At 42.6% G+C, this 12,556-nt stretch overlaps 1 protein-coding gene across 1 annotated transcript in view; it reads right to left on the reverse strand.

Annotated features, from left to right (window-relative positions):
* OMA1 (OMA1 zinc metallopeptidase) overlaps nt 1-187 on the reverse strand; it is a 53,026-nt gene extending 52,839 nt beyond the window's left edge. The window contains exon 1 of the mRNA XM_019628292.1: nt 122-187. The gene's annotated coding sequence lies outside the window, so the exon portion shown is untranslated. The remainder of the gene's footprint in view (nt 1-121) is intronic.
* Nucleotides 188-12,556: the final 12,369 nt, after the last annotated feature.

A 12,556-nucleotide genomic window follows, 5' to 3' on the forward strand; every position in this document is an offset into this window, starting at 1 on the left:
TCACCCCTCACCCCAGCGCCCTCCTAAGTTCGCCCCAACCCAACTACCGTACTCTGCCCCACCCCTGGGCCCGACCCAACTCATAAAAGTAGGTTAAAGGCGTCTCCACCAGGACACGCACCAGCAGCGGCAAACGGGAAGACGCCACCGATCGGCCTACGCGCAAGCGCACACCCCAGCCCAGAAGCCCCGCCTCCTCACTTCCTGCCCTCTGCTCCGGGCCAGGGCGCCTTTGGCTCCGCCCACACCGGACAGTCCTCACACCCTCCCAGAGTCGACCTCCCGGCGTGTCCCGGGCCCAACGCGGACTGTGGCGCTCTGGCGCCCACGCGTGGCCGGAAGAGGGACGTGGCTGTGGGGCTGGACGGCTTGCCTCGAAACCGAGCTTCAGTTATGGTGGAACCTGTTAGCTGAGCTGGGTGATCTAAAGCGTCATCTCCGCAAGGGTGTACCCGATGTAGACTCTAAGGCAGTGCTAGCCAGAAGGCAAGATGCTCGAGGGCTGCCAAAAGACGAAGGCGTTTTGGTTCTGAGGTTGCTCTGATAGTAGTTTCTGGAGTGGGAGAACTGCTTTCACGTAACTTCTGGAGGGGCACGTTTTAAGAAAGGTGAAGTATAATCTGAAACATCTGGAAGTTAGTTGAAACGACTGGTTACAAAGCCATGTGTATAGTACACTTCATTCATTCCACCAAAAAGTATTAATTGAGTACCAAGCGCATTCTTGGTGCCAGGTCCTGCAGGAAACAAGACGAAGACCTGACTTCCATGGAGCTTACCTCACAGTGAGGCTAGAGAGACAATATGCAAGTAAACAAGTAAATAAACAAGATACTGGATAGTGATATGATTCCATATTAGTTTGTTGTATTTATACTTATATTCTATGCACAATGAAAAAATATTGTAAAGGATGTAACACAACAATTTTAGGCATCACTTTTAAAGGGCTTATAAGTAATGTTTTTCTTTTATCTTGCTTATCTGTGTTTTGTAGTTTGCCTTTGACTTTGAAGGAACTATCCTGGCAGATCCTTGACCACTGGTTCCCTAAAAACTGAAGTAGCAGGTCCCTGAATCTTCATGAGTTTATCTCCCACCCTCTGAAGCGCATGTGTCTTACCAAGGCTTCCCATGTCCTAGCCACCTCTTGTTAGTCCTGCTGATTCACATGATGTCATCAATGTAACAGATGGGTGTGATGTTCTGTAGGATGTCGAGAGCTGGCACAATGGCTGTGATCAGGGCTACTACATGGTTAGGTCTGCAGTAATCCATAAACCATTCTTCTGGTTTCTGAGGGGGCCAGACCAGCAAATTAAATGGAAATATGACCTGATGACCATTCGTGCATCTTTTAGGTGTTTAGTGGTGACATTAATCTTCACCATCATTACACCCCCCATCCCCTTGGATGAAATATTGGTTTTATTATCTTAACATGGTAAGGAAGGGACAGTTTCGGGGGCTTTCACTTGGTCTTCTCCACCATGAGAACTGAAGGCCAAGGACCTAATATGGAGTTTCTCTAGCTACCCAATATATATTCCCAATTATGCACCCAGGGCCTGGGGAAATGACCACTGGATGGGTCTATGGACCCATTATAAGCTGGGTATTGTCTAGCACTCTGCTTATTACCTGACCTCCGTAAGCCTCCACTCTTACAGAGGGGCCATAATAACACTTTGGGGTTCTGGGTAACAAGATCCTCTCAGATCCTGTGCAACGTCTGGGTATTGCTCTTTCCCCAACATATAGTTTGCTGAGAAAATGGTCATACATCATAGAATAATCATTACAATAAATACTTGTTTCAGTGTTATTGGGTCCTTCTTCTTAGGGACCCAACCACCTTTTCACTCAATGGGTTCTGTGGTCTGTGTCTGAAAATTGACTCCTACCTGAGAATTGAGCAAGGAGCATGCTTTGGTGGGGGAGGGGGGCAACAACCCTCAGTCTCCTACTTCTCTATTTTTGCATTCTTCTGGTTGTAATAGATGTTAAGCAACGCCCTGTAGGCTACCCATTTATTTATACCCTAGGGACACCTTGTACTATTAAATACCTTCACAACCCCCTGGGGCTGCTCCTCTGACCTTGCCAGCAGTTACAGGAATTACCATAACCTCCAGCCTCCAGATTTCTGGCTTCTATTACATCTATTACCCCCTGGATGTTATCAAGCCCAGCCCTGTGATGGCTTCTCTTACCATCCTCCCTGGCCTGCAGAGAGCCCCTGTGCACTTCTCGGTGATGCTGGTACTCCTCTCACCAGTGCATCCCCCATTGCCTCTGTTTACAGTCTGTCTTTAGATCCTCCCATGGAACAGAACCCTCCGTCGGTCTTCTGGCGCCACACAGTAAATCATCTCAGCAAGTCCACTTCGCCCAGGACCTTCTTTCCTTTCTCTACAGTTGGCCAGGGCAATTCAGCAGCCTTCCTCCCTGGAGATTCCCCTTGGCCGAAGACACCTTCCTCATCCAAAAATATGCCTTGTCCCCAGGACATCATGCGTCCAGTGATTAGTTAATGTGGGGGTACAAAGGCCTGGCCCCTGTACTTCAGTTGAGGACCACGCTGCAGGGCCATCCTAGCTTCAGAGCTCTTCAGGAGATTGACTGAGAAGCCCCACCTCTCCCTCCGCGCAGTCCTCTTACCCTCACTCCCTCACAGGTGTTGTCCCTAAGGACCATCGCCCACCCCCTGACCCTCCCACCCCAAGCCCAAACAAACTTGCACACAAAGACCGACCTCAGAGTCTGTTTCCAGGGAACCTAACCTCAGGCAACTCAGTTTTCTCCAGAAGTGGAAGCTGTTTTGATGCAGAAAGACTTCCATTCACATCTCTGTGCGGAAGTACTAGAGGCTGAATACTGAGTTAAAGGAGAGACTAACTGAAGCATTATTAGGCAAGACTTGTGTTAGAACTAAGTATAGACAGGAGCTCAACAGGCAATACGACTCTCTGCTGATCTAGATTCAGGCTGAGAGCCAGGTGAGATGTCCGCAGGATTTGCTGAGGGTCACATACTTGACAGGCTGCAATGGATGGGTGGTACCTTGACTGAAGTGGCCTTTCATTTTTCTCGAAAATGTGCCTGGTGTGACTGTTCCAAATGTTGGAAATGACTGGTTCTGAATCTGAAATCTCCCCAACATAGACAACTGAAGCATCTTCATTTGTACGTATATTCTACTTCAACAAAAGTTCACTCAGTGTTTTCTTCATTCACATAGTTGACATCCTTTACTTTCTTCCTCTATCATCCAACCCTTTTTCCCAAGTAACATGAACAGACATGCCATTTGATTTTTTTTTTGTTCTTTAAGAGAGTGGTCACACCAAGTTCCATTGTATAATTTTTATAAATACCCACCTGGATTGTTATTGCACTACCTTGCTGACTGGTCTCCCTTCCTCTGTCTCAGTCCCCTTGTCTAAACAGCAGCCACCAAGACCCAGTTCCTGAAGTTGGGAGCCAAGATGATTCAATATGGCCCAACGAGCTCCAGACTGGTCCCACAGGGATGGCCACAGCTTGGATGCGTTCTTGCTCATACCTCAGAAATGATTTCTCCAGAGATTCCACTTGAGCACTTTTCTAAGAATCAGTGCAAACTATTACGTATTTATCACACAAGGAAAATATTAATACTACAGAAAAGCAACACAAAAAAAGAGAAAAGTACCCTTAACCCCACAACCCAAAGATAATCACTGTTGACATTTCGATATGTAACCCTCTTGAGATGAAAGATTTAAATTACTGTAAATATTTAAAACTTTGATAGGATTAAATGTTTCTGTCATTTAAACGTGCATTCATTTGACTCCTAATGATGTAAACACTTTTTTATCTTATATGTTGTTTGGATTTCTTCCCTAGCAAATTACCTGTTCATGCCCTTAACCAATTTTTCTATAAAATATTCATTTTAATTATATTGACTTGTAAAAATGTCTTACATTTTTAATAATTGCCTGTCATTTATGTAGCTTGATGTTTGTCTTTCAACTCTGTTAATTCATGATACATATATACATAATTTTTAAAACTTTGATAAAGACAAATCTATCCAACTTTCATTGTGATTTCTGCCTTTGAGGTCGTATTTACATTCTGTCTCAATCCCAAGATTATATATTTACCAAATTTTTCCTAGTATTTAATTTAATTAAATTCTTAAACCTTTAATCTACCAGGAATTTATTTCATTGGAAGGTAGGACAGAAAAATATAACCTAAAATATTTTGTGAATGATTCGGCCACTAGAACTTGTACAAAAGACACATGCATGACCCTTCTCATGGGGGGGACCACCAAGGTACTTGCTGTCCCAACAATTTATTGAATAACCCATCTTTTCCTGACTGAACCAAAGTGTCACTTTTATTATATATTAAATTCTCATAAGTACCCACATCTTTTTCTGGACTTTCTCTTTGGTTGCTTTGTCTGTCTAGTCTGGCACTAGTACATGATTCGAATTACTCTAACTTTACAACACAGATTTTATTTTCAAATATTTTCTGGCTCTTCTTACACATTTAACCTTCAAGATGAACTTTAGAACTATTTTTTAAGCCCTCCCCACCAATAATACACTGGGGTTTTGATTTGTTTTATGGCTGTTGTTTTTAAACAGATTAATTCTGAGGAATTTTATATATTTGCAATGTTGAATCTTATCAATCCAGGAAAATGACTCGTGTCTCCCTTTATCCATGTCTTCTTTTATGTCTCTCCTTAAAGTTTTACAGTTTTCTTATACGATTCAAAGCAGTATATTTTTTAAAGAAAATATAAACTTTGATTTCTTAGGATTACAGAATCTAAGAACTGAAAGGGACTTAAAAATCATCTCATCTTACCCCAATATGTTGTTGAGGCTGCCTCTCAAACAACCAAAGATATGTGGTGCATGATGACATCATACTGTATGTATTTTCTGTGACTTCAAGTTTATCCTTGAACAACAGGTCTTGGAGAAATTTCTTTATCAGTGGATATAGATCAACTTAAATCATGTTAATCACTACATGGTTTTCTATGGAAAAGATATTGCACCATTAATTTATCATTCCCCTGTTTGTGGACATTTTAGCTATTTCTATTGTTTTGCTGTTATAAATAACTCAGCTTACAACTTTGAACCCTAACTAAAATCAAAGTCCCCCAAATTCAAGAGTACAAAACCACCTGCAAAGTCCCCCTCCACAATATCACCAGCAGGTGGCAGAATGCCTGTTCAAATAAAGGCTTTTCTTTGGCTTTCCACAGTGCCCTTAAATTCTGTTCAACAAACATTTACTGAACATGCATTATATAGTAAACCCTGGACATTTTTAATACACCAATTTCAATACAATCAACAAGTTCATTAATTCAAGAAATACTTATGGAGTGTACACTCTGAGCCAGGTACTGAGTAGGTCTGAGGGCCCTGGGGAAAATTAATAACCCCGTGCTATTTTCTGAACTCCAACAATCCTCAAAATAAAACAAGGGTCATTACAACATAGTACCTATTTATTTCTAAGCCCCAAATAATTCTTCACCCATTAGCCCAATAGGCCAAGCAGCAGATCCTCAAATAATTTGGACACGCCCTTAAATTTGTTGTGAGATTTTTGTGCTTATATTTATTCTCATGCTCCTGCACATGCTGTCCTTTCCGTGTGGAATGCTATCATATTTGGGGGGTCCCTCAGAAGGAAAGCCTAAGAAAGGATTCAAATGCAAGTAATTTATTTGGGAAGTGATCCCAAGACACACTGGCTGGGGAGTAGAAAAAGGAGACAGGGAAGGGAGGAAGCCAATAAATGATGCACTAACAACCAAGTTACAAATAGGGGCAAATGGAATGAAGTCCCTCTGACAAATGTGGGGAGACTACGGAACACGCGCCTCAGAGTTTTCCCAAATGAGGGATGAAGTTGCTGGGCCATTTACCCACCAGCTCCAGCTAGTCACTGGTTGAGGGTTGTCCTGGGGGTGATTAATTCTCTGGCACTTCCAGCCTCCTGCATGTACTCTGCGGACCCAGAAAAAAGCCTCAAGTGAAGGGTTTCAGATGCTGGGAGTTGCAAGATTGATCAGCATGTGCAGAAATGTGGGCCGGACACCAGCATACAGGGAGCTATGGGTGGCCATCAGTAGCTTCTGCTATAAATGCTTTTTCTACTGTCACCTGGCTAATTCATTCTTCAAAACGCAGGACAGAAATCACCCACTCTGGCAAGTCTTGCATAATCTGCACCAGGCCTAGTAAATTGTCCCACTTGTATGCACCTGAGGCATTTTGTGCTTAGGTCATTCTTACTAAGAGATTGTAGATGTTGATTCTGAGACCCGGTTTGGCCTGGCTCCAAATCCCAGGACACGATCACTAATGCACTCCCATACAAGTGGGCCCCTTGGCTGACACATGCATCACTCCCATCTCTGCCACTGACTTCATGTTGCCGTCTTCTCTGTGTTTCTGTGTGTCCTCTCTTCATAAAAAGACATCAGTCATTGGATTTAAGGCACCACCCTAAATCCAGGATGATCTCCTCTCAAGATCCTTAGCTTAATCAACACCTACAAAGACTCTATTCCCAAAAGTCACATTCTGAGGTTCCATCTCAGGTGAATATGAATTTGGGATGGGGAAGACACTATTCAACGAGGGACTCAATAGACCCGTCAGACCAATATCATATTTGGGAATTGGAAGAAGATAAAATTCCTCTGTGTGGCTCTTAAAGGAGGAGAATATGACACTGGAGCTGCTGGCGGCTATCTTGCTCATGAGGAGAAAGCTGGCCTAGAAAATGAGGCCAAGGCAAGAGCAACATAAACATAAAGAGAGAAACAGAAACTTAACACTATTTGAAATCCTTGGCTCCAGCCATGCCTGAAGCTAACGTCTCCCTTTCATTTTCCAGTTACATCAGTCAACAAATTTCTCTTGCTTCAACCAGTTCGAGCTGAGTTGCAGCAGAAATAGTCCTCACAGATGCACTCAAATATTGCACATCTGCCTTCCTCCTTGATCCATTTCCTCTTCCTCCTCTGATGCCTGTCCAAGTCCTGTTTATCCTCAGGTCTCAGTTCAAACATAACTTTCAGATCTTCTCTGAACTGATGTTCACCTCCACATGGGTTCTCTGTGCTGAATGTTCTGGTAGCCCTGTATTCCTTTATCATGACACTTATCCCACGTTATTATAATTACCTGTTTCATTCATTCCCTATCCCCCACCACCACTTTGCTGAAATAGGAGATCTTTGAGGGCAGAAACAAATCCTGCTAATTGCCACAGTCCCTTTTCTAGCATAGTGGTGAAGTATAATAGGTGGCTAATGTCTCTTCATTCACAGCTCTGTATCTTTGTTTTTCAAAAGCATAGTAAAATAAGTGATGACCAAGTTTAAGTGTTTTTGTGTGGCTACTAGACAATTGTAATATGCCCTGATTAAGTTTTAGCTGTCTCATAAGGTTGTGCAGTATATGTGATGCAACAAAGCCCAGAGGGTGTGGTGGCCAAAATCGAGCCTGGCTCCCCTCATTTACCTGCGCAGTTTTCTTCTTACAGAGCTGCTTACCTACCTGTGTACTTGCCAAGCATTTACTTGTAAGGCTGGGTCCAACTAGATGGGGTGTCTTTTTCTCATTTATCTGCCCAGAGGGGGGGTAACTTTTCTAATTTGCTCAAAGGTACCTGGCTGATGCCCTGATTAGATAATTGTCTTTCTAATCAATTTGTCTCAGGTCTTTATACAGTAAAGCTATTAACTTTTTGCATATTATATTACTCTATTTTTCTTTGTTTATTGTTTTTTATATGTACGAATACGCGTTTACACGTGTTCCATATTGCTCTTCCTTAAGAAGCTTTCCTGAAGTTCTAAGTAGCTTAATTTTTCTTCCTTTTGCTTCTGAATAATTTCAGAGCTGAGATATGGGTAGAAACGTATGAAATCTACCTCCTTGAACTGTTACTCCCTGATGTCAAAGGGACATATTTGGCCCTGTTTAAACTCCCAGGCCAGAGCGAGCCCATCTGGGGGACATCTACACCCATCTCATCTATCTAACCCTTCAATCAGCATTAATTATTGAGCATCTGCTATGTTCCATGCACTGTGCTAGACTTTGGGAGTGCAGAAGCTAATAAAAAAACACAGCCCTTCCGTTCATGGAGATTACATTGGACACTGTGTATCCTCAAGTTTACTATAACTATTAACAACAGCTAACATTAGTGCCTGGCTCTGTGTGTGCCAGGCACTAATCTAAGTGCTTTGCATTGACTAGCATGTTTACTTCTCTCACCAACCCTGTGAGGAGGTAGGTATATTGTCCCTATTTTACAAATGAGGAAGCTGAGGCCTAGGGAGGTTAAGTCCATCCAAGATCACATACTGACAAGTAGCTTTGCCAGAATTTGCACCTAGACAGTCTCAGGCACTTAAGTTCCCACAGCACTCTCGCAGATTTGAACTATCTGCTCCAACTCTCTCCTTTTCCCCAGACCTCAAATAGCAGGCAGCGGGTGGACAATAACCTTAAATGGCAGCCTCGGATCACTTTTGGTCTGGGCTTTGCTCTTACCAGTGCCCTCTGTCCTAATCTGATCAGTGCCCCTGACTGTGACTTACTTAGCCTTATCTCCTGGTCCCAGGCTTGTCCTTTCGTCCCCGTCCCTGGGTTTGACCCTTCCTGGTTTCCTTGGCCAGTTCATTCTCCCCTTGCTGGCCGTGAAGTGCTGGAGCCTTTAGAGGCACAGTGCTCGTCTCTTCCCCTTTCAGTACTCACCCCCAACTTCCCAACAATTCCTTCCTAGAGTTCATCATAAAAAGCAATAATGAAACCTCTGATAGGATTTAGAAATGATAGAGAATGGTTCCAGGAGGGAAATGATATAAAACTGGAAGATGTCCACCAGGATTCACTATCGATTGTAAAACAAATCTGTGAAGTTCCCAAATGGTCCTTTGAGGGATTCCATCTACATCCCTGAGAATAAGCCTCCCCACTGGCACCATCAGTATTTGGCATGGGATATAACACCTTGCCCTGCAGGGTCGTAGAGTGAAAAAAACCTCAGACCCTGAGGGGGGCGTCCTGGATTTGAATTTTAGCTGTACTCCTGACCAGCTATGTGATTTCTGGCGAGTCATTTATTTATGCTTTGGTTTCCTCATCAGTAAGGCAGAAACAGCAGAACATACTTCATGTTCACGCAGTTGTGAAATGAATGAGGTAATCACGATAAAGCTTGTAGGACACTGTTTGTTTTGGTACATCCTACACACTGAATAAATGGCAGTCGTTGGTATCATCCATTCAATTCAACACACTTTCCTGAGAGCTTATTAGTTGCCAGACACCCTGTACAACCCTGCGTGGGATACAGGAATAATTCTCCCAAGAGTCTATTTTCCTCCTCGGAAAGGCTTTTTTCAAAAAGGGATAAAGGAGAGAGCCATGGGAGAAAGAACTCTTTGGAAACTCAATACAAAATTCATGCTGGCATACACTTCTACAGGTGCAGGACAGTATTCGTATACTGGTTAAGAGCATGAATTGGGGGGGCCGTTCTCTGTGCAGTAGACAAAATAATGCCCTTCCCCACCAAAGATGCACACATCCTAATCCCCAGAATTTGTGAATATGTTACATTACATGGCAAAAGGGATTTTGCAGATATGATTAAGGTTAGAGACTTTGAGACAGGATAATCTTAGCCTGGATTATGTGGGCAGACCCAATCTAATTATATGAGTCCTTCCAATTGGGGAACCTCTCCCAGATGTTGCCAGAAAGAGATGGGACAGTGGAAAAGGGGTCAGAGAGATGCCATGTGAGGACTCAACTTGCCAAAGCTGGCTTCGAAGGTAAAGGAAAGGAGCTATGAGCTTGAGAAGTGTGGGCCATCCCTACGAACTGACAGTTGACAGCCAGTAAGAAAGTGGAGATCTTGGATCCACAATTGAAAAGGAACTGAATTCTGCCAACACCGAATGAGCAGAAAAATTTCCCCTAACACTCCCAGGAAGTAATGCAGCCCTGCAGACATCTTGATTTTAGCCCAGTGAGACTTCCATAGGAATTCTGTCTGACCTAGAGAACTGTAAGATAATAAATAATGCGTATTAATATAATAAATTTGTAAAAACTAATATGCTCTGGCTGACAAATTTACAAATTATAAGAGGCAGTACAGCACATTGGTTAAGAACATGGATTTGAGGGCCAGTGTGTTTGGGTTCTAATCCCAAATGTGTTACTTATTAGATGCATGACCATAGGCAAGTAATTTAACTTTGTGTCTTAAGTTTTTCATCTGTTACAGGAATAATAATGTAGCTACTCATACTAGTTCAGGTAAAAGAGTATGCTAAAATAATAATGCCATAATAATGTAATTTGAAAACAAAGACATTTCTTTCTCACATCGAGGTTGAAAGTGAGTATCCTACTTGGCATTGGCAGCTGTTTTATACGAACCAGGAGGGCAGTGGCTCCACCTTTGAAAATAGGTAGCTTCCAAAGTCCCCCTAATAGCAGAAGTCTAAGAACAGAGATGTTGCCTTAAGAAAGTGGAGTGTAAGTGCTATTCACATTGCATTGGAGAGAACTCAACCATTACTAGTTATTTTTTTCCCCAGGTTCTTGGGGGCTTTGCTGTCATTCTAAGATGAGTGATCATTTAAGAAATATATACTCAATCTTTTCATATCTTATAGCGGATCATTAAAATCAAGCATATTAGCTAAACCTCTACCTATTTTACAAATAAGAACACAGGAGTCTGAAAGGACAGGTAACTTCGAAGCCCATACATTTACATTTGACCAAAGTATGTCTCCCATGTAAGTGATATTAAAAAGCTAAAGAACCACTACAATTTAAGAACAGAAATGATCAAGGAAAATTTTTAAATAAATGGGAGGCAAACTATGGAGACAAGTGGAACAAACATTAGAAATCAGGGTATTGGAGCTCTAGGATAGCCCTGTTACGGCCTGATTTGAGTAAATCCATTCTCCTCTCTGGGCTTGTTTCTTCATCTATAGGTGGACTAAATGGTCCTCTTTCCAGCTCTGACAGTCTATGAGACCACTTGGAAAATAGTGAAGCCAAAAATACATAAGCAGAAAGAAATGGTGTGGTTTAAAAACATTGCTCCAATTAAGGAAATAACAAGAGTGGAGAAAGTCCCGGTGATCAAAACAAGGAAGTCAGATGAGCCTTGGGACTCAAGACAAGCTTCAACCTGCTGGGTCAGTTGTCACACCTGCTCCTCACATTCCTTCCCAGGGCAGCCCCAGGCCTGTACACAAAGCAGAATGAAAGTTTTGAGGGGAAACTCTGGAGGTGGAAACTAAACCCCCAGGATAGCTAGTTCTGGATAGTCCTGTCCCCAGCAGAAGCAAGCTGAGTTTCAAAACAGAAATATGAGGGACTCTTCCTTAGAAGAAGGAAATAAGAAAGTTGTCTCAACCTGCCTGGTACATAGATAGCAACCTGGGCTAGAAAGCCAAAGACAAAGGTTCAAGGGGCGGCAGGTTAGCTCCGTTGGTTAGAGCACAGTGCTCATAACACCAAGGTTGCCGGTTCGATCCCCGTATGGGCCACTGAGCTGTGCCCTCCACAACTATTGAAATAGCTACTTGACTTGGAGCTGATGGGTCCTGGAAAAACACATTGTTCTCCCAATAAAATTTAAAAAAAAAATAAGACAAAGGTTAGAAACCCTGGCTTTGGCACATGGAGGATGTGTGATTATGAGTTACTCAGCCTCTTTGGACCTCAGTTTTCTGACATGAGAAATGAATATAGTCTATAGGTGAGAAGAAAATTTACAATATACTGAACTCTAAGTGCCCAAATTGTTCTAGGCACTCTTATCAGTTACCTCATTTAGTCTTTGCAATAGTGATAGAGAAATTTGTAGTTGCCTTCAACAGACAAGGAAACTGAGGAGAGTTAAATGGAGCAGCATTTGCCCAGGGGAGCAGGATTTGAACTCAGGTTTGTCAACACTTGGGTTATTTCCAGTAAGCCAATGTCTCAAAGATGATACCTGTAAAAATCCTTTGAGAATTATTAAATGAAATAAAATGCAAGGCCTTATAGTCCTGAATCGATACAGAAGTCTAGAAATTATCCAGAAGCAACATTCTAATGCAGGAATGGGCTTCTTCAGGGCTTTTCCCTTTGTTCAGACTCCCACTGGATCCTTCATCTGTTTATTTTGTAGGCAGTCAAGGGGTAGAGTTTTTAAAGGACTCTAGAAATAATGGCAGCCTGACAGTGAAAATACTGGATAAGGAATCAAGAGATTTTCCAGTTCTAGCTGTGCCACAGAAACATTAATCTCGAGAAGCCACTCACCCTTTCCTTCGTAAAATGAAAGGTTAGGTTAGAGATGCTTGCCAAGGTTCCTTTAGCTAAGGCACTTCAGTGATTCAGGGAAACGGGAAAACACGGAGGGAGCCAAGAGTGGCACCTCACTCTCACTGTTCTGGTTCCTGTTCTAACCTGAGATACTAGGG

The sequence above is a fragment of the Hipposideros armiger genome, unplaced genomic scaffold (genome assembly GCF_001890085.2).
Source record: "Hipposideros armiger isolate ML-2016 unplaced genomic scaffold, ASM189008v1 scaffold_779, whole genome shotgun sequence".
NCBI classification, from domain to species: Eukaryota; Metazoa; Chordata; class Mammalia; order Chiroptera; family Hipposideridae; genus Hipposideros; species Hipposideros armiger.